The sequence below is a fragment of the Mus musculus genome, chromosome 16, assembly GCF_000001635.26.
Source record: "Mus musculus strain C57BL/6J chromosome 16, GRCm38.p6 C57BL/6J".
NCBI classification, from domain to species: Eukaryota; Metazoa; Chordata; class Mammalia; order Rodentia; family Muridae; genus Mus; species Mus musculus.
In genome coordinates, this window is record NC_000082.6 from 5,306,826 (window position 1) to 5,327,287 (window position 20,462).

The following is a 20,462-nucleotide window of genomic DNA, read 5'->3' on the forward strand; positions in this document are numbered from 1 at the left end:
GACCCGGAGTCCGAGCGCAGAAACCCCACTGCCACCGCGAGGCGGCTTGCAGCGGGAGGCGCCTGCTTCTTTCCTCATCCCCAAGATCAGGCATCGAGAGCCCCCACCTAGAGCCATGGCCAGCCCCCCAGGCAGCCCTGAAGATGCAGACAAGCTGAGAGGAGGCAGGGAGGGCCGGCAGAGGAGGGAGGACGACGCTCCGGAGCAGAAGAGGTTGAGGCTGGGGCTGCGAGCGGGAAGCGAGCCCCAGGACGGAGCCACGACACCGCGTCCAGCCCAGGACGAGCTCGACACCCACACAGGTGGCGAAGGCAGAAGTGTAAGTAAGCCCGGGCAGCTGGGACGTGGGTCAGGGCTGTGGTGGTCTAGGGATGCTTGACCATCGCCTGGGTGAAGTTGGTAACTGGGCAGCAACTCCTGCAGGCGCATTGTGCTTGCTTGGAGGGACCGACCGGGGATCTTGGATGCTTGGTGACAAGAACTGTGCTTATGTGCTGTTGATTTCCTAATAAGCTCACAAGGTGTGGCTGGTGGGGAGCAGTCCCAGTTGGACTCTGTGGCTTGCCTAAGGGGAGGCCCCCCCGAAAGGAGAAGGATGTGGGTTGCTTTAAGCAGCTCTAAGCTAGCACCCCCATTTTGGCCAGGGCTGTCAGGGTCCCTTTTTGGGACATCACTGTTTGTGTAAAACTGTCCCCTTGGGAGGGTCTCTGGGACAACAGGGCTCATCATGTCCTGCGGCGGAGTTCAGCCTGGGACCGCAGTTAGTGTGCTCTAGTCACCAGGCCCTCACCTTCCTGTCCCTTCCACATGGTCTGGGAAGTGTAGACCAGAGGCACATGGCTTCCACCCTAGTCCCCAAATTCTGCTCCTTAGCCTCACAGACAGGGACAGCCAGGCAAAGTTCTTGGAATCCGTTGGCACTTCTACCAGGCTCTGTCCCTGGCAGCCAAGGGTAAATGTTGCGTCTGTGTATGGTGCTTCTTGGGGCATGACTGGGATGGAGACCATTTGGGCCCCGGAGATTCAGCTCGTTCTCGGGACTCTCTCCCAGGTGTGATTCGGCAGGCCTTGTGCTGGGAGGCACTTGCTGTCCTTGCCGAGGCTGCCACCTTGGCTGTTTTGAATGATTAGTGGGGTTGAATCCTTTGCTTCCCCCATGCTTGCTGGGCTGGGCTTGTCTTATCAATCTGACGACTTGCTGATGAGTCTTGAGGGAGTGGTCCCTTCCTCCTGAGTCATTTGGGTGGCAGCTGGCCACCTTGAAGCTCAGTGGTCCTGCATAGGCTGGCTCTTGTATTAATACTCATGTCCCTATGGATGCTACTGCATTCTGAAGAGGGCTACAAACCCATTGGGGCCAGGTGAACAGCCTCTGAGATCCCAGTGGAAGATGATACTCGTGGACAGTTTCCTTAGCCACATGGTGGAAAGGCCTAGAAGGGACTGGGAGGAAGTGCCTGGTTCCAGGCAGAGTGGCAGTGCAGTGTCATGAAACTTTGGTGGCTTGGAACTTCCCTTTCCCCCCTTCATTTCCTGCTCAGAGACAGGACTCTGCTGAAGAATGGGATTCTAGCATCAGTGGAAGTGACCCAGGGCAGTTGAATGCCTAGCTGTCAAGGTTGAGTGCATATTCTGCCTGTCCTTAGCTGTGTGTCCTTGGGCAAATCAAATAACCTCTCTGAGCTGTAGCATCTTGATGGCAAGACGGATGTGTCAATAGACCCAGTTTCATGGTGGTCTTATTCCCAAGATTAAGTAAGACTTGTTTGGAAGAAACACTTTGAGTGGCTCTGGTATACTGTGTGCTCAATAATGTGATTTAGTGCCAGAATTAACCCTAAGGAACTAGCTCTTAGTGGGGCATCAGCATGTCCCCACTGAGTGCTTTCTGAAAAGAAAATTATTAAAAGAATTCTGTGTAATTGAGAGAAATTTGCTAAGACAGAAATCCCACTGAGCCTTTGGCAAGGAGTGTGGTGGTGGGTGGCAGGAACCCTATGGTATAGGTTTGAAGGGAAATGCAGGAACTAGACAGAAATTATTTCCTCCAGGCCTGGTCATAAGTTTCTTTTTTAGGGGTTCTGTGGCCCCCTGGGCAACTCTCCTGTCTTTAGTTTAAAGATTACCCAGGGCCTAGGGTGGCCTATAACGCCTGCCAAACTCCTTTTCCAAGTTTGCATCGTCGTCTGATCATCCAGGGACTGTTTGCAGGCTGGGGCAGGTGTGTGTGTGTGTGTGTGTGTGTGTGTGTGTGTGTGTGTGTGTGTGTGAAGGCATAGAGGATGGGAAGCAGAGAGTGAGGGGGTGCTGAAGAGACATGGCCCCTTCCTGGGGCAGCTGAGTCCCCGTCTCCACCCATGGCTCTGAGAGAATGGGTCAAGCAGAGAGCAGCACCCTTCCTGGGGTTTTGTCTTAGTGACTCTTTAGCTTGTTGAGAGTGTCACAACCCTCCTTGTTCTTTAGTGACAGGTCACTGTGGACTTTTCTCTGTATAAGCTGCTGGGCCATCAGGCTATGTCCAGACATCTTTTTTTTTTTGAAGGATAAAACGTCCCTTCTCATCTCCTGACGATCTGGTGGAGGAGGCTTCCCTGTGACTGGCTGTTCCTCTGAGTGGCTTCCTGCCTGTACTTTTGTTTATGGGGTGGAGTGGGGGTTGGGTGGTTAGTAAAGGAGACTTTTAGGGGACACCAGAGAACTCCAGGTCCCCCTGATCAGGACATCTTTCTGGGGTGCTCGGGGAGAGCTTCTCACTACTTCTAACATCTCTGTTCTCTAGCTTTATTTATTCTTCCAGTTATTCTAAACTGTATTCTTTATATTCTTATGTTAGTTAACATATAAAGTGTTAGGTTTCCTTATGGTATTTTCAAGCATGCATGCATGCACAGGTACACACACACACACACACACCACACATATGTGCACATGCACATGCACACACACCCTCCACATATGCACACTTGTGCACACACACATGTACACACACAAGTGTGCATGCACACAAACACACATGCACACCCACCCATTTTTGCTCTTCTTCTCCACCCCCTCATTCTAATCTGTCCCCTCAGTACCTCCTTTCTGCTTTCTTGTTACTTGTGTTCTATTGCCCTCCCCACTTCCTCTTTGCCTCCCCCACCACGGTCATTCTCTAATTTTATGACGTATTCCCACACCTGCCCCCACTTATATACATAAATAACAATTAAAATCTACAATCCACACAACCCAGCCTCAGAAAGACGTATACTGCTGCCTGCCTCTTGGGGTCAGGAGTCTTATAGTTTCTTCTGCATTCTCCAACCCCAGGGAGAGATCCCAGTGTGATTTGCAGCCTGTGGCTCTTCCTGGAGGGGAAGGAAAGCCTCACTAGGGAATCGCTTACCTGCTTCCCCTTCTTCAACACCAGGCAGCCAGGCTGAGAGTCCCTGCTTGTTGCTTGGTGGAACTGAATTCTAAAGGGTAATAACTCACTGAGGCCTCGCTCCCCCACAAGTCCTTGGTGGACCTGCTGAGCCGTCCCTTGTGGGGTGGGATGAGAACAGGAAAGTGGCCAACTGTCAGCAGGATTGCTGGGTGGAGGTACCTCAAGACAATGCTGGGTGCATCAAGACTTGCTTTCCACTTGTCTTCCTTTTTGTTTGCCATCTTGATGAAAGAATCATCTAGGAAGAGGAACTTCAATTGAGAAAGTGTCTCCATCAGATTGCCTGTGGTGTAGGGCATTTTCTTGATTGATGATTGATGTGGGAGGGCCCAATCATCTGTGGATGGTGCTATCCCTGGGCAGGTGGTCATGTGTTGTATAAGAAAGGAGCCTGAGCAAGCCAGTATGCAGTGCCCTGCCCTGACCCCATGGTCTTTGCTTTAATTCCTCCCTGGAGGTCCTTCTTCCTTTTCTGACTTCTCTCAGTGATGGACTCTAAGACTCCGTTTGCAATCTGAAGCAAACCCTTGGTGCACAGTATTTTATCGCAGCAGTAGGAACTCCGAGACTCTGTCATTGCTGGTGATAGGTGACATGGCTCCCTCACCTCCCCACAGTTGGCTTCTGAGCGCACCTCCAGATTGTTGTTGGTGGAGGCATCAGGGCTGTCCCGAGCTGCCGGGTGAGCAGTGTTGGACCTGACCTCTGTCCAGGTGACAACCAGAATGTCTCCAGATCTTGTCAACGGCTTGCTAGAGAATGAAGGCAGTTGAAGGCTGTTGGTTACTTTCACTTATTTATGTTCATGTGAGTGCATACGTATATTTGTGCATATTTCTTGAGGCCAACCTCGGGCGTCACTCAGCTGCTACCATTCACTTTATTTGGTTCCTGCCATGGGATCTCTTATTGGTCTAGGCTGGCTGACCTGCCAGCTCTGGGGATACACCTGTCTTTCTTCCCCAGTGCCGGGAATTATAAACCCACCACCATCCCCATCTCTCTCTCTTTAAGACTTTTTTTATTTGTTTTATGTGTATGAGTGTTTTGCCTGCGTTTATATCTGTGCACCACATGCATGCCTGGTGCCTATGGAGGCCAGAGGAGGCCATCAGACTCCCTAGGACCGGAGTTACAGACAGCTGGGAGCTGCCACATGAATGCTGGGTCTTGAACCTGGATCCTCTGGAAGAGCAGCCGGTTCTCTAACTGCTGAGTCATCTCTCCATGCCTCCTTTCGGACATTAGTCCCAGGTGAGCACATTCCTGACTGAGCTGCTCCTCAGCCCTTGCTGCCTGTTTTGCTTTCGCTCTGCCGGGGAGATGTAACCCAGGCCTTCCTTGCCTTAGCTACGTCTCTATTGCTGTGTCTGATTTCAATGCCTGCATCATGCCAGAGACAGAGTGTACGCACGCAGGAGCATGTTGAGTGTCTGCCACTGCTGTGCCTCTCATCTGTGTGGCATTGAGAAGCTGGCAGGCCTGCCCTGGGCCTCAGTTTCCTCAACAGTTAAGCACAGGTGACGCCAGAGGAAGGAGATGTGGGGTTTGAGCTTGTCACAGGAGAATTGGACGGGCTTGGCGTCCTACCTCAGCAAGACACAAAAGAAGTAACAAAGGCCTAAACAGGGTTTGGAAATTGCTTTTTTTCTGAGAGAGAGAGAGAGAGAGAGAGAGAGAGAGAGAGAGAGAGAGAGAGAGAATGAGGGATGGGGTGATGGGGTGGAGTGAGGGAGAATCATTAGAACAAGTGTGTTATAGCATGCACAGAGAGTTCTGAAGACAAGTTGTGGGAACCATTTCTATCTTACCGTGTGGCTCCTGGAGATGGAACTCAGGTTGTCAGGCTTGGTGGCAAGCACCTCTGTCTGCGGAGCCATCCTCATGGCTCACAGTTTTATTTTGTTTTATTTCTTTTCTTTTTATGTAACACTATGCAGGTGATTTTAGCTCTTCCCCTTCTCAGATCTTCCCCACTTCACCCTTCTGGTAGATTCAGGTAGATTCCTCTGGTAGATCCCTCTCTGCCTTCTGTTTCTGTTTGAGGTTCTCAGTCTCTAGATTACCTGCTGGGATTCCCGGTGGCAGGGACATGGGCGGGCAGAGCAGGTTGCCCACTGTTCACTTTCATGCCATGCTGGGGCCTTCCAAAACCCTCCAGAACCAGCTAGTGACAGAGAATTTGGGCCACACCTGGGGTTTTGGATCCCCATCTGAGCACTGTGGACTGGGGTCACCCATGGAAACTGTCTCCCTGGGATGGAGATTCCCCCGTGATGCTCTCTCTCAGGCTTGCCTGGAGACAAGGCCACCAACCGGAACACGGTGTGTCTGCGGTTTGTATAGCAAGCTTCTGTGGGTACAGGGCAGACATAGGGATCAGAAAGAAGCTCGTATGTCTCCCAGAGGACAGAGGTTTGGGGTACGGTCCTAAGCACAGCACAAGGACACTCCTTTGAGCTGGAGCAGAAAGGGTTTTGGGGGTACACAGCACCCCTATTGGTTCCTTCTAGGGGCACACACCTCCTGTACGTGCAGTGGTTTTAGGTAGACTGTTGTGCTGGCTCGGAGTCTACTGATTTCAGAAGTATTTAATCATTGCATGCTTAAATGGCAGCTGCTGTGTGCTGCCAGGCTGTGGCACAACGGACCATAGGCAAATGCCTCTATAAATTGTTTTTGATACATTGTGTGTGTGTGTGTGTGTGTGTGTATACACGTCTACAGATGTATCATCACCCATGTCCCACGTGTAGAGGTCAGAGCACAGCTGTAGGAGTTGTTTCTTTCCTACCACTGTGTGTGTTCTGGGCATTGCACTCATTGATCCTCAGACTCAACAGGAATCCTGAGTTTATTAGTTTTAGATAAGGTCACACTATGTAGCTCTCACTGGCCTGGAACTTGCTGTGTAGACCAGGCTGGCCTTGAACTCAAATCAAAGGTATATATCAACACCCTGGGCTTTGCCTTTATAATTTTTAACCTCAAATTACAAATTAGTTGCTTTTCTGTTGTGTACTCTGGGATGTGACATGGAGCTCAAGGAACAGGAAGGGGACAAGCTTGTAGGCTGGGCCAGGGCCTCTCAGAGATGATGTTGGTGGCTTTGATGATGGTGGGGTCGGTGGGAACTGAGGTGAATCTGTGGTAACAGTTCATGAGATCCTGGGCAAAGGGCAGGGTTCGAGGAAGAGGTGACCTGAGGTGACCTCCAGGACAATAGAAAGAACAAGAATTTGACTTTGAGCTCCTCAGCTGAGTACTCCGAGATGCCGGTTTCGGGGGCTGAAGATGCAGCTAGCTGGGGTAACAAGGGGACATTCAGGCTAGGGATTCTGACCTGGGGGTCCCCAGGTGACCGGTGGGGCTGCTTGGGAGGAAGATGGACTTGAAACAGAAAGGGATTCCGGCTTATTATTATTATTAGTTATTTTATGTTTTTTTTAAAAGATTTATTTATTTATTATATGTAAGTACACTGTAGCTGTCTTCAGACACTCCAGAAGAGGGAGTCAGATCTTGTTACAGATGGTTGTGAGCCACCATGTGGTTGCTGGGATTTGAACTTCAGACCTTCAGAGAGCAGTCAGGTGCTCTTACCCACTGAGCCATCTCACCAGCCCTATTTTATGTTTTAAGATTTGTTTTTTGTTTGTATGTGTGTGAGCACATAGGTGCATATGTGTGTGTATCTTTGGGGTCTACAAGGTGTTGGGTCCCCTGGAGCTGGAGTTATAGGTGGCTATGAACCACCCAGTGGTTTTCTGGTCCTCTGTAAGAGCAGAGAGTGTTTTTAACCCCCGAGTCATCTCTCCAGATTCATATTTAGTTACTTACACATTTATTATTATTCTTGTTGTTGCTGTGTGTGATGTATGTTCATGAGTGTGGATGCATTCATGCTGTGGGGCCCATGTGGAGGTCAGAGGGCAGCTTTGTGAGATTAGTTCTCTTCATCATGGCTTCTGGGGGCTGGACTCAGGTTGTCAGCCGTGCACGGCAAGGGCTTTAGATGATAAGCCATCTCTCTGTCCCTGTTTGTTTGTTTACTTGATTATTGAGACAGGGTTTCTCTGTAGCCCCAGCTGTCCTGGAACTCATTTTGTAGACCAGACTGGCCTCGAACTCAGAGATCTGCCTGCCTCTGCTTCCTGAGTGCTGGGATTAAAGGCATGTGCCACCCTACCTACCTGTATTATTTTCTGAGACAGGGTTTCATTTCAGGCTAGTCTTGAACTCACAGCAATTCTCCTGCCTCAGGGCTGAGTTGTAAGCCATCAATGTGCAGTCCAACATTTCCGTTTCTCAAAGCTGGTAGCATTTCATTGTTGGTTTCTGGCCTATCTCAGACACCAAACTCCTTAGATGTTCAAGTCCCTTCTATAAAATGACATAGTAATTGTGTGTGACCCACAGACATTCCTCTGTAGACTTCCAGTCACCTGTAGGTGACTTACAGTGCCATGCTCCCAACAGTGGCTATGCTGTGCTGTCTAGAGCGTAACAACCCAAAGCCCCTCTATGTGTTTTGTACAGATGATAGTGTTTGAACATCTTTGTAGTTTCCCCTTTTCCGTGTGTGTGTGTGTGTGTGTATTTGCACGACTTTTTGCATGAATCTGGGTACATGTATATGTGCATTTCTGTGGAGGCTTCTGGTAGATGTTGGGACTGATCTACTTTATTCATTAAGCCAGGGTCTCTCAATCAAACCCAGAGCTCACTGATAGGGCAGGTTTCACTGGCCAGCTTGCTCTGGAGATCCCCTATCTCCACTTTCTAAGACTGGAGTTACACTGTGGGTTTCTGGGGTTCCAAACTCCAGTGCCCTTACTTTTTTTTTTTTTTTTTATTTTTTTTTATTTTTTTTTATTTTTTTTTATTTATTTTTTTTTTTTTCATTGTTCTCAACCGTTTAATTTATTGAAAGGAGAAGCTGCTACTGAGCAGCTGCTATTCTTTTGTTTACATAGAGTCTGGTTTTGTTTGTTTTGCTCTGTGCTGGGAACATAAATAAAGTTTTCTACATTATTTTCAGTCATAAGTTGTGCTGTAGTTTCTTTTCTGCTGTAACATGCTGCACACTGGCCTCACCACAGGAGGCTCTTCTCCACATGCATGACTGTTTTAAGGGAGGATATTTAGGAGTCAACAGCTTAAAATGCAGATGAGGTCCATATGCATGTGCCCTTACTTTTGCAGCAAGTGATTCAACCACTGAGCAATCTCTTCAGACCCTTAAATATTTCTACTGTATGGTAGGTGGAGTTTCAGAGCCCCTGGATATAAAGGGCTGCTTGTCTGTACCCCACATTTTTGCTGGAATCTTTATAGAGAACTGCAGAGGGTTGCAGTGTTTCATCCATAGTCAGAATACTCTATCTACCCACAATGCTTTGCTCCACCACACCTTGATTCGTGGAAGAGAATCTTGTCTCTGTGGAGGGCCCTGCCCTGGTGATTTCTCAGAATGTGATGTCCAAATATGGAGCCCTTAGGAAGCTTCATCTCTGTCCAGGGTAAGAGAGAGATATTAGCCTCATTCCATCTCCAAATATTTGCACAAGTCAAAGGTAGGTGAGTAACTTTAAACAAGATGGAGTGGTCTAGCAGAGACAGGCTGTAGCACATGGGTGAGCCAGAGCAGACAACCACGTTGTGTGGACCAACAAAGATTTACTGAAACACAGCTGGATACATTCATGTATGCACTACCTTTTGTAGCTTTCCCACTACAGAAGCTTCCAAGGCTGAAAATATCTTCTAGCCCTTGCTGGTCCATGTACCGTGAGAGTCCCAGGTTAGAAAGCTTGGCACGCCTCTGGAGTTCATTGAGTGTGTGAGAACAGGTGCTCATGAATGGCCACAGCCCTAGAGACTACAAGCTATCTTGTAGTAGGTAGTCTCAGCTTTGCCTGTCTCTGGTATTGGACAGTCCCTGGTATCTCCTGCCACTGTGGCCAGGTTTCAGGTTAGCATACTGTTCAAGTTTTGTACACTCATGAGGAGAGGAAGGCATGGTGACTTGTCCTCTCTAAAGACCTCTTTACTGTGGGTCTCCCAGCAGGTTTCAGAGTGCCACATGTGCAGTGGGGCCAGCCTCCCTGCTGCTTGCGCTCCCAGGGACATAGGGGGAAACTCCTTTATGACAACAGAAGCAGAGGGAGGAGGAAACAGATCTTTTAGTGCAGGGTCTGGGATTATTGAAATGAACATTTCCCTCTGAGTTCCAGACTGTCTGGGCATGCCTCCTGATGCTCTGCCTCCAAAGCTCTTGTTAGCAGCCAGATGGTACCATTTCATTGGATTTTCTCTGAATAACTTGCAGCTCCTTGCACAGTCCTTCCTGCAGCCAAGCATCTGTGGCCAGCAACAGGACCTTCATGGGTGGCTCAGAGGAAGAAGAACTTCTCCTCTCCATTAGGTTGCAGGGTGTCAAGGGGAATCTGTGCACACTCCCCATAGCCCAACCAGCCTTGGCTTCATCATGGACTCTTGGCTCCATTTGACCCCTTAGAGCTCCTAACCTTTAGAGATGTCTTGCTATGCTGGTCTTTGTTGTGGTTCATAGGTTTCACATCTGGGTAGAACTATTGATTGCTTCCCTCCCTTGGCAGCTTATGTATCACCATCTGGTCCCAGGAAAGCTTGACCTCAGGATGGAGGCTTCCAGGTCAGATCCAGTTGGAATTCTCTGAGTCCTGTGTCCAAAGTGTAAGGTGTCTTCAGCAATAGAGACTTACCTTCAGCTTCTGGGATGCAACCAAAGACAGCAGCAATAGCTTGGACAACTCTGACCAACAATAACTCAGTCCTGATCAAGTAATTTGAAAGGAGATTTCTTATGTCTGTACTGAAGTTTTATAGTCTGTGGTGCTTATAGGAGGCACTATCATCTCAAGAGGCATAACTTCATCTAAATTATATGTATGTATGTATGTATGTATGCATACATATCCACACATACATATACATAAACATATGTACATACACATATATATATACACTCACATATACACATATACACACATGTATACATGTATATACACATGAACACATATATACACACTTATACATATATACACACATATATACACATGCACACACATATATACATGTATATAAACATATCTATATACACATATATGCACACACATGTACACAATGTATACATACAAGTACACATACATGCACAAATACAGCATATATACATATACATACAACACACATATATACATATAAACATACACACATATATACACTTGAATATGCACACACACACACACACACACATATATATATATATATATATACTCACACATATACACACATATACACAATATACATATATAACATATAATCATATCAACACACATACTTATATACACAAATATACACACATGCACACATACACATACACGTATGTATATATACACATATATACATATAAGCACACAATATCTATCTATCTATCTATCTATCTATCTATATCTGTATATCTGTATATATCTGTATATCTATATATCTAATCTATATCTATATAAAAGCACACATATACACACATACACACCCATACACACATATAAACATACATATACTCATACACATACAGTCATATATGCACACACACACATATATATACACATATACACATATGTTCACTTATATGTGTCTTATATAAGTAATTCTAGTTACCTATAAAATAATATAGGCTCCTATGGCCCTTCCTCAAAGATTTTTGTGTTATTTATCTCACCTTCCTTTCCCTCCTTTTATATTGTCCTTCCTCCCCTCCCCAATTAAAGCCCCTCATTTTCCATGTCCCACTTTATAGCACCTATATTCTACTATTCCCTTCTCTAGAGCCCTCATTCCAGTGGTCCCTTTTTACTTTCCTGCTTTCTGTGGTTATTTTAACATGTGTGCTCAGAATCACAGATGAGAGAATATGTGGTGTTTGTCTTCCTGAGTCTGGGTTATTTCATGTAATTTAATATTTTCTAGCTCCATCTATTTACTGCAAAGGTCATGATACCATTTTTCTTGACACTATTGCATGGTGCATCTGCACCACATTTTCATCATGCATCCTTCAGCTGAAGGACATTTAGGGTCCATTTCCCCGCTGTTGTGAATAGAACAACAATGACTGTGGCTGAGCAAGTGTGGTGGAGTAGTGTTGAGTTCCTCGGCCATATGCTGAGGAGTGTCATATGGTAGATTTATTTTTAGATTGCTGAGGGTTGTCCTTACTGATCTCCATGGCGGCTGCACCACCTCTCAGGGAACAAGGATTCCTTTCCCTCAACATCGTCGCTAACATTCTTTGCTAGTTATTTTGTTAATCTTAGCCATTCTGACTGGGGTCTGAGGAATTCTCAGCTTTAATGTGCATTTCCCTAATTGCTAAGAATGATTAACACTAACTGTGGTATTAGCCATATTTATTTATTCTATTGAGAATTCTCTGTTCAGATCCAAAATACAAGTTTTCTTGACTCTCTGTTTTTTGAGTTCTTTATGTATTCTGGATGTTAACCCCCTGTCAGATATATAGCTGGAAAAGATTCCAACCCCTCTTCACTCAGTTTGTTGTTTCCTTAGCTATACAGAAACTTTCTAGTGTCATGAGGTCCCACTTGTCAATTGTTGGGCAGGCTTAATTCCCAGGCAAACGGAGTCCTCTTCAGAAAGTCCTTTCTGTGTTGTTTCTTTGGTGTACTGGTTACCATGTTGGTGGAATTGCAAAACTGGGCAGCCACTATGGAAGGCACATAGGTGTGAGAATTGGGGAGGTCCAAGCAAGTTAGGGTCACATGGATTGGCTCACCTGGGTGGCCAGAGTCCAGTCTGTGGTGGGGAGCACAGGCATTGCATTGTTGGGTGGGCTTAAAAGGCAAGATTCTTGGTAAGCAGCCCCAGGGAGACCAGAGTGGGGAGTCTGAGGAGGGTTGTTTGATTGTTCATTGATGAAGGAGGCCCTGCCCACTGTGGGCGGTGTCATTCCCTGGGTAGGTGACCTGAATTATATAAGAAAGTTAGCGAAGGATGAACCTGTTGGAGCCAGTTAGCTTTGGCTGTGAGTGAGTTCCATGATTATAGGTAATGCTGCCTGAAACAGAAAGCAGGCCTGCCTTCAGGTTCCTGTGACCTGAAAGTGTAAGCAAAATAAATCCCTTTCTCCACGTGTTGCTTTTGGTCAGGTTTATATATACAACAAGAGAAAGGAAACTAAAATACTGGGATGTATGAGACCTTGTCTTAAAAAAAAGGTGTATGATGGGTTTTTGGACCTTGAGATGTAGATAAGATACAAATTGAGTATCATAAGAGGGAACAAGTGATCAACATGGAAGGTGTAGCATATGGGATTGGGCAGAGTTGTGCATCCATGCTGTGAGGTCTCCAGCATACCCCACAGGCCTGAGCTGTCATAGGCATGTTGATGCTGGTCAAGGCAGGTGTGGAGTCTCCCTCCCCACTGTGTATTACATGTGGGTGTGGTAGAGGGAGGGAAGATCATGTTTAGGGGTGTGTTACAGATGGAGGGATCCAGGCTGACAAATAGGGTCAAGTAAGAAGGGGACTCAGGGCTGTGAGGACTTTGTTTGGGAGGGGAGGAGGAGACAGGAAGAGTGGAGGGTCTGAGGACATGTTGTCATGGGAACTTTACATCTGGAGGCTTCTAGGGATGGAGATCAAATAGAGGATGCTGGAGCTGGGGCTGTGAAGCCATTGAGAGGGGCTGGGTGCTAGGAATATTTCTATGAGTTTGCACTCTGGTGTCGAGGGCACCTAAGGAGGCCTGCAAGTTCTCCTTATTATTCTTTCAAACTGTTTATGACTGGGCTCCCTCAGATCGTACATCTTAGTCCTGGATGATTTGGTTCAAATATTCATGGTGTGAAGAAACAAAGACACAGAGAAAACATCACAGAACTGTGAATATTGATCAAAGATTTTCTTTTTTTTTTTCTGAGGCCAGGGAGATAGTTGCTCTTTCTGCTAAAATCATGTCAATTTTATTGAAGGTTTGTGTGTGTGTTCAGATCTTAAACATTATCATGCACTGAAGGATTGAATTTTCCAACATTCACCATGTTTCTCTCCTTCTCAGTCTGTGGGAGGCGCCCACATCCTTCCTCCATCCCATGATGAGGTGACCAGTGGTGACCAGTGGTCTAGGGTGAAGTGTAGGTGTGAGCTGCAGACTGGGCACTAATTTGACTGTGTGATGCTTCTGATACTACCCTCCCTGTGCTGCCTGGCCAGCGGTGGATGCTCCGGGGGTGAATGACCATTAGCCTCATTCCTCACGTCCCAGGCCAAGTGAGTATGGAGGCCAAATCTGTTGCCCTCTTGGCTCCTCCATATGCAGTGCAAAAGCAAGAAAAGCAAGTGTCTCTATGGGGAAATCATTACTGCAGCAGCACGTGATCTGTCCTGACTGATGGGGTGTGTTTCTCTGTATATGAAATGATAGTATAAAAGTCTCTTGAATTTTTCTTGCTGAGGTTGGAGAGCTGTTTTAGTGGTCAAGAGCCCAGGCTGCTCTTCAGAGGACCCAGGTTCAAGTTGCAGCATCCACATAGTGGCTCACATTTGTCTGTAAGTCTTATTGGAGGGTATTGAACGCACTGTTATGGCTTCTGCAGGCACCGGGCATGAGTGTGGTGCAGGCAAAACACCCATATACATAAAATGCTAAGATAGTAACAGTAACAATATTTTGTTGGCATGTATCCATTGTTCTTGGTAATGGGTCTCATAAAGACCCCCCCCCCCCACTGTGTGTGTGTGAGAGAGAGAGAGGGGGGAGAAGAGAGAGAGAGAGAGAGAGAGAGAGAGAGAGAGAGAGAGAGAGAGAGAGAGAGAGAGAGAGGAAGGGGGAGAAAGAGGCACACACTCGCATGTCTGAGTGCACACCCGTGTTCAGGTGCTAATGCTTATATCCCGTGAGGCCAGAGGCTGACATCAGGCATCCTTTCTCAATTGTCCTTCATGTTAGTGTCTCAGCCAGTGTCTCTCATGGAGCCCAGAGCTCATTGATTTGGTCAGACTGGCTGTCCACTGAGCTCCTGGGCTCTTCCTCTTTCCATCTGCCCAGCGCTGGGACTATAGATGTGCACCACCAAGCCCAGGTATTTTTTGAACTGGCTGCTAGGGATTGGAACTCTGTTCCCCAAGCTTGCCTTTGACTGACTGAGTCATCTGCTGGCCCTGCAACCACACCGTCATTCAAGCATGCCTCGCACTGAGTGTAATGCACCCTCTCACCCCTACTCCCGCCCACAACTCCCCACTTCCCAGGCAGCCTCGCTTCTGTTTTTATTTCATGTCAATGATTTTATGCATCTATATAAAATCTAAGACCCATAAGTGAGAGAAAATGTGACGTTTGTCTTTCGAGTCTGGCTTGTTTCTCTTAACATAACGATCTCCAGTTCCGTTAGGTTTCCTGAGAAAATGGTTTTGTTTTTCTTCACAACTAAAATAAAACTCCATTGTGTGTATTTACCACGCTCCTTCGATTGATTAATCCACCTATCCTTCTTGCTGAAAAGAAAGAATGTCAACTTTATGTGGGCTCCAAAATATAAAAAATAAAAAAATATTTTTTACAGGTTTGCAGAATAGAAAACTCAGGAGTCAGTGGTTTGAAGATCCACCGTGTGGGGTGGCAGCAGGGACCAGGGAGCGCTGACTGCTTCTCCTTTCCCATGTAGAAGCATAGCACGAGTTTACTGTTCCAGGGAGTCTGGGGAGATGTCAGTGACACTTGGTGACTTCTGTGGTGCAGCAGCAGTGACATCTCGAGCCTTCGGATATATGCATTCCATGCTAATTGCATTAAAACATCGGCAGGGCTTTCGCTCTGTCATTCCCCAAATTAAGCACCTTAATCACAGAAGCACGAAGAATTGGATTTAGGGTGACTGATTCCCACCTGTCAGGAGGGGTATAATTAGATTATATTTTTCTCCAGTTCAACTAAAAGAAAATTGACAATAAAAGGGTGATCAATACGTGATGCTCGGGAGGTAAAGCCTACTCGTAGATGGAGAAGCACTTGTTTTGAAAATCTATCTTCTTGAGAAAAGGGGGAAATCCATCTTTCTCTCCCAGAGGAGAAAGACTTTGTGATGCACGCAGGCTAGGCTGCAGCTGGGCCATCAGCTTTTCTTCTGTGTGGCCATGCGTTCCAGCTTGGACCATGTGTATATGTCTGGCTCTGTATGCCTGAGTTTGTGTATCTCTGGTAGGTTTTGTTTGTCTGTCTCTCTGTGTGTCTGTCTTTTTGTTTGCAGCTAGGTGACTGCACCCAGGTCCCGTGTGAACCGTACAGGGTGGGTGTGTGGTGTGTGTCTGTGTTGCTGGTCACACAGGAGACAGGACTCATAGTAGGATGTTTTACAGCAATCTCACACTGGGTCCTCAGTAAACCTACGTTGGTCTGCAGAACACTCTTGTGACAAAGATCACTCATGGGGCTCTAGGTCACATGCAGGGATTGTGGCTGCTTGAAGAATACTAGCCATGCCCAAAATCTGGTTTCTCTCCCTGAGTTGGCATTGCTATCTGATTTCTGTTCATTTATTAGACTGGTGTGGAATGTCCACGGGTCCAACTTTGCCAGGAGGGCAGAGGCAAAGATGACTGGAACTCCTGCTCCATAAGGGGCACCCTAAAGCCTGCTTTGAGACTGAAGAACATTTTTCATCGACCTTGAAAATGCACGGTGTATTTCACCCACAAGTGCGTGTGCACAAGTGCATGCGTGTGTGTGCACAAACACAAACACACACACAGACACACACACACATGATTGTATTAACTCTGCAGTGCCTAGGTTCTTACTATTTTGGAGTGGGGGGAGAAAACTTGCTTCTCAGCAAAAAAAAAAAAAAAATGTTTTTGGGAAGGTTGAACTGGAAAGGTAGGCCTGGGAAAGACTGTCTTTGTGCATGTATTAAGTTTTGAAGTCAAGTGAGTGAAATGGGACAGGGTACACGCTGGGGAATCCCTGCCACACCTCCATAGCTCAGGGATCCAACACCTCCTCCTCCAGCAATGGGCACAGGGTGGCTTCTTTGTGGCTAATTGATGGGCTCCATGGTTAATCCAGGGGCTGGGTGTCCTGCATGTTTCTCAGTGCACACCCATGACCCATTTCTCTTTCTCTCCTCTTGTTGGCAACATGAAATAGTGCATTTACTGTGTGTGCATGTTCATGTGTGTGCAGGTGTACATTGTGTCTGAATCAAATACAAGTGAGCATGGCCCAGGACCAACATGTTCTGATGTGGTAACAGCTTCACAATTTTTTCTTTTGTTGTATGTGTGCACGTATATGTATATGTGTGCATGTCTGTGCATGCATGTGTGTATTCACATGTATGTGTGTATGTGTGCATGCATTCATGTGTGTGTACATGTGTGTGCATCCATGCATGTGTGTTTGTGTGAATGTGTATGTATGTGTGTGCATGCATATGTATGTACATGTATGGAGGCTTCAGGATGACACTGGGTATCATCATTAGTCATTCTCCACTTAAACATTTTTTTATTCTCTGTGTGTCTAACCTGTATGCTGTGTACCACTTACATGCATCGTGCCAGCAGAGCCCAGAAGAAGGTGTCGGATCCCCTTTGACTGGAGGTACAGATGGTTGTGAACTGCCATGCAGGTTCTATGAATTTAATCTTGATCTGTAGAAAGTTTTCTTTACTGCTGAATCATTCCTCTAGTCCTCATCTTCCCCTTTGAAATCAAAGCCCACACCACCCACCTCCCCAGGTTGTCTCCCATTCAAATACTAACCAGGCCGGATCCTGCTTAGCTTCCAAGATCAGATGGGATTGAGTATAGTGAGTGAGGGTGGTATGACTGGAGATTTTTATTTTCAAATTTGTTATTTACTCTCTCTCTCTCTCTCTGTGTGTGTGTGTGTGTGTGTGTGTGTGTGTGTGCGCGCACGCGCGCGCGAGTACCTTTGAGGCAAAGAGGGAGTCAGATCCCTGGAACTGGAGTTACAGGCAGTTGTGAGCTGGGTGCTGGGAACTGAATTCCAGTCCTCTGCAAGAGTAGCCGGTGCTCTTAACTGCGGATCTATCTCTTCAGCCCATCTAGCTTATTATTTTTTGAGACAGTGTCTTACTCAACCTGAAGTGTACCAATTCATCAAGAGTGACTGGCCAGTAATCTTCAGGGATCTGCCCATCTTCACGCTCCCAGCCCAGTAACAGAGTATTTATAACAACAAAGAAAACAATTAATCAAGGCATGTTTCAAATACATCAGGTAGGTGGGTTGCAGGAAAATAGGGGCGTCAGTGCTAGGCCTCAGATGTGCTATGATGATGTTTTCAGCCTTTAGGTTGTTGGAAGCTAGGGGATTTTTTTCACACATAGGATTTACTTAAGGATCACAAGTATATCAGGCTAATCATAGGAGAGAGCAATGAATGGCTATTTAGGGACTAACGATAACTTGGGATAATTGGCTCTGGACCTAAAACCTTTCAGCCTGCCACAATCACAGATCACTTATCAACTTTGCAAACAGTTTAGCACATTTGTGCCTTTTCCTTGTGAACTTGAGTTCACACTTGCAACATTGGTCCCCAGGCTGAGCCTGTTGTTGGTGGAATTGCTCATTGAGAGTCACTTTGTTGCCAGTGGTGATAAAGGTTGAGAGACTAGGAGCTCAGACATTGCAGTCTCCCCTGGCCTCTGCACCTGCCTGGATTTTAATCAGCAATGGAGCCCAGAATTCTTCCCTGAGCCCATGGAGGAGGAACAGCAACCTTGACAATGATCAGAGTATAGCCACCTGCCTAGAGTCTGGGGCCCAGAGCAGGAACATGACATCTGTCAGTCCTGGTGTGGTGAAACGAATTCACTCTGGTTTGGAGGGAAGGAAAACTTGAACAATTTTGACTCCATGGCCCATGCCTGAAACCCCAGCCCTGGGGAGTGGGCCAGGGTGAGGGCGGGGGCGGGGCAGGCAGGAGGCAGGAGGATCCAGAGTTCAAGCTTTCCAGGTCAGTATCAGCTATGTCATCAGTTTGAGGCCATCCAGAGCTACATGAGACTCAGTGTTCAACCTGCCGGCCTGCAGGAGTCTCAGAATACAGCCTACAATGGGGTTCTCTGTCCATGCAAGGAGCATAGTTGCAGGATATTTGATCACACTGTGAACTCCAAGATTGTGTTGTTTACTGGAAAAATGTGTTTCTAGTTGTGGTGTGGCTCGATCTTAGCACACACTTTTAATCCCTCTGGCTGGAATACAGACATGCTCTTAGTACACATCTTTAATCCCAAACAATGAAGGTAAAGTTAGTTTGTAGAGGAAGCATCCATGTTTGAAAGTGATGTCTAATTGAGTGGCAGGCCAAGTGATGAATCAGAGAAAGATTTGACAGAATAGGATCTGCCCAACTCTCATGAGCAGAGAGAGGAAAGGGAAGCTACTTAAGAGAATGCAGAGGGAGGAAAGGAGAAGGAGGTGGTTTTACCATCAGGAGAATTTTACAGAAACAGGTTGAAGAGAGAACAAGCTAGACATGTGTGAAGATAGAACAAGCCAGAGACTGAGAAGGAGCCAGAAGATTAGAATATATCACCTAAGTTAGTATGAGGCCAAGCAGAGCAATTTAAGAGAAGCCAAGTGAAGCCAGAAGAGTCAGCCTGGAGAGGAGTTTGACCCAGAACAGCTGAGTTGAACCAGCCATCCAGAGACCAGAAAGAACCAGAAAGGGTGAGCTTATTCAGTTGGAAGCCTCAGAGGCTGAAAACATTCTAGGCCTAGATAAGATTTTACAGAGGCTAGAAGCTTCCAGGACTAGGGTCTAGGTCAGCAGATGGAGGCAGTAAGCCCCTGAGATAACACTTATATCAAGCAAATAAAAGATACCTTTGCAGAACATGTCCACTGTGGCTGCTCTTGAGCCTAGGACTCTGTTCTCCCCAGCTGCAGGCTTTGCTAGAAAAACCCAGCATACATTTTATGACTGAGCTACCCAGCCACCACAATGAAGACACACACCAGGGACTCACAAGTCAGGGCTAATCATGATTATGGTGCTATTGCTGTGAAGAGACACCGTGGCCAAGGACAGTTTTAAAAGACAGGTAACATTAGTGCTTGCTTACAGTTTCAGAGGCTGAGCCCATTCCCATGCTGCTCTCTGCCGTGATGGCAGGCAGGCATGGCGCTGAGCAGCAGCTGGGAGCTCACAGCTTAAGATACAGCCACCACGCAGAGAAAGCCAACTGAAAATGGCATGGGCTTTTGAAACCTCAGAGCCCAACCTCAGTGACACACACCTCCTTCAACAAGACCATACCTCCTAATTCTCCCCAAAGAGTTTCACCAACTAGAGACCAGGTATTCAAATATCTGAACAGGGGCCATTTTCACACACATGGCAAACACTTCTCCAACTGAGCTATTTTCTAAGCTCCATGAACAGTATTTTAGGGTGAGGAACAGCACAGATTTCAGAGAGGAGGGTGAGGCTGGAGACTGGAGGGCTGAGCAGAATGCCAGAAAATGAGGAAGGAGTGTAAGGTATGGACACCCTGGGCCCCTCACTGGTCAGCATCACGTTGTCCTCGCTGGAAAAGAGAGGCCTATCATAGGATGCCCTGGGACAGTGTATGTTCAGAGGGGGTGAACTCAATTTTTTTTAAGTTTTATTTTATGATCTATTTATGTGTACATGTGTATATATATGTGTATGTGCATGTAGTTGCCTGCAGAGGCCAGAAGACAGAGTTGGATCCCCTGGAGCTGGCATTACAGATGGTTCTGATGTGGATACTGTGGTCTGAACTCCAATCCTTCACGGGAGCAGTAACTGCTCTTAACCACTGAGCCACCTCTACAGCCCTGGGGGTGAGCTCATAATCACTGTTAGCAGAATGGAAGTGGGGAGCCAGGGACTGTGAGTGAACTGCCTGGATGGGGCAGGTCCTTTGGTCCCCATGCTGAGGAGTTCTCAGGATAGAGGAAAGGAGA

General features: G+C 46.8%; 1 long non-coding RNA gene across 1 annotated transcript in view; it reads left to right on the top strand.

Moving 5' to 3' along the window:
• Positions 1 to 12: 12 nt before the first annotated feature.
• Positions 13 to 20,462, top strand: part of Gm41414 (predicted gene, 41414) — a 145,418-nt gene continuing 124,968 nt past the window's right edge. The window contains exon 1 of the long non-coding RNA NR_169081.1: positions 13 to 319. This is a non-coding gene — a long non-coding RNA (predicted gene, 41414). The remainder of the gene's footprint in view (positions 320 to 20,462) is intronic.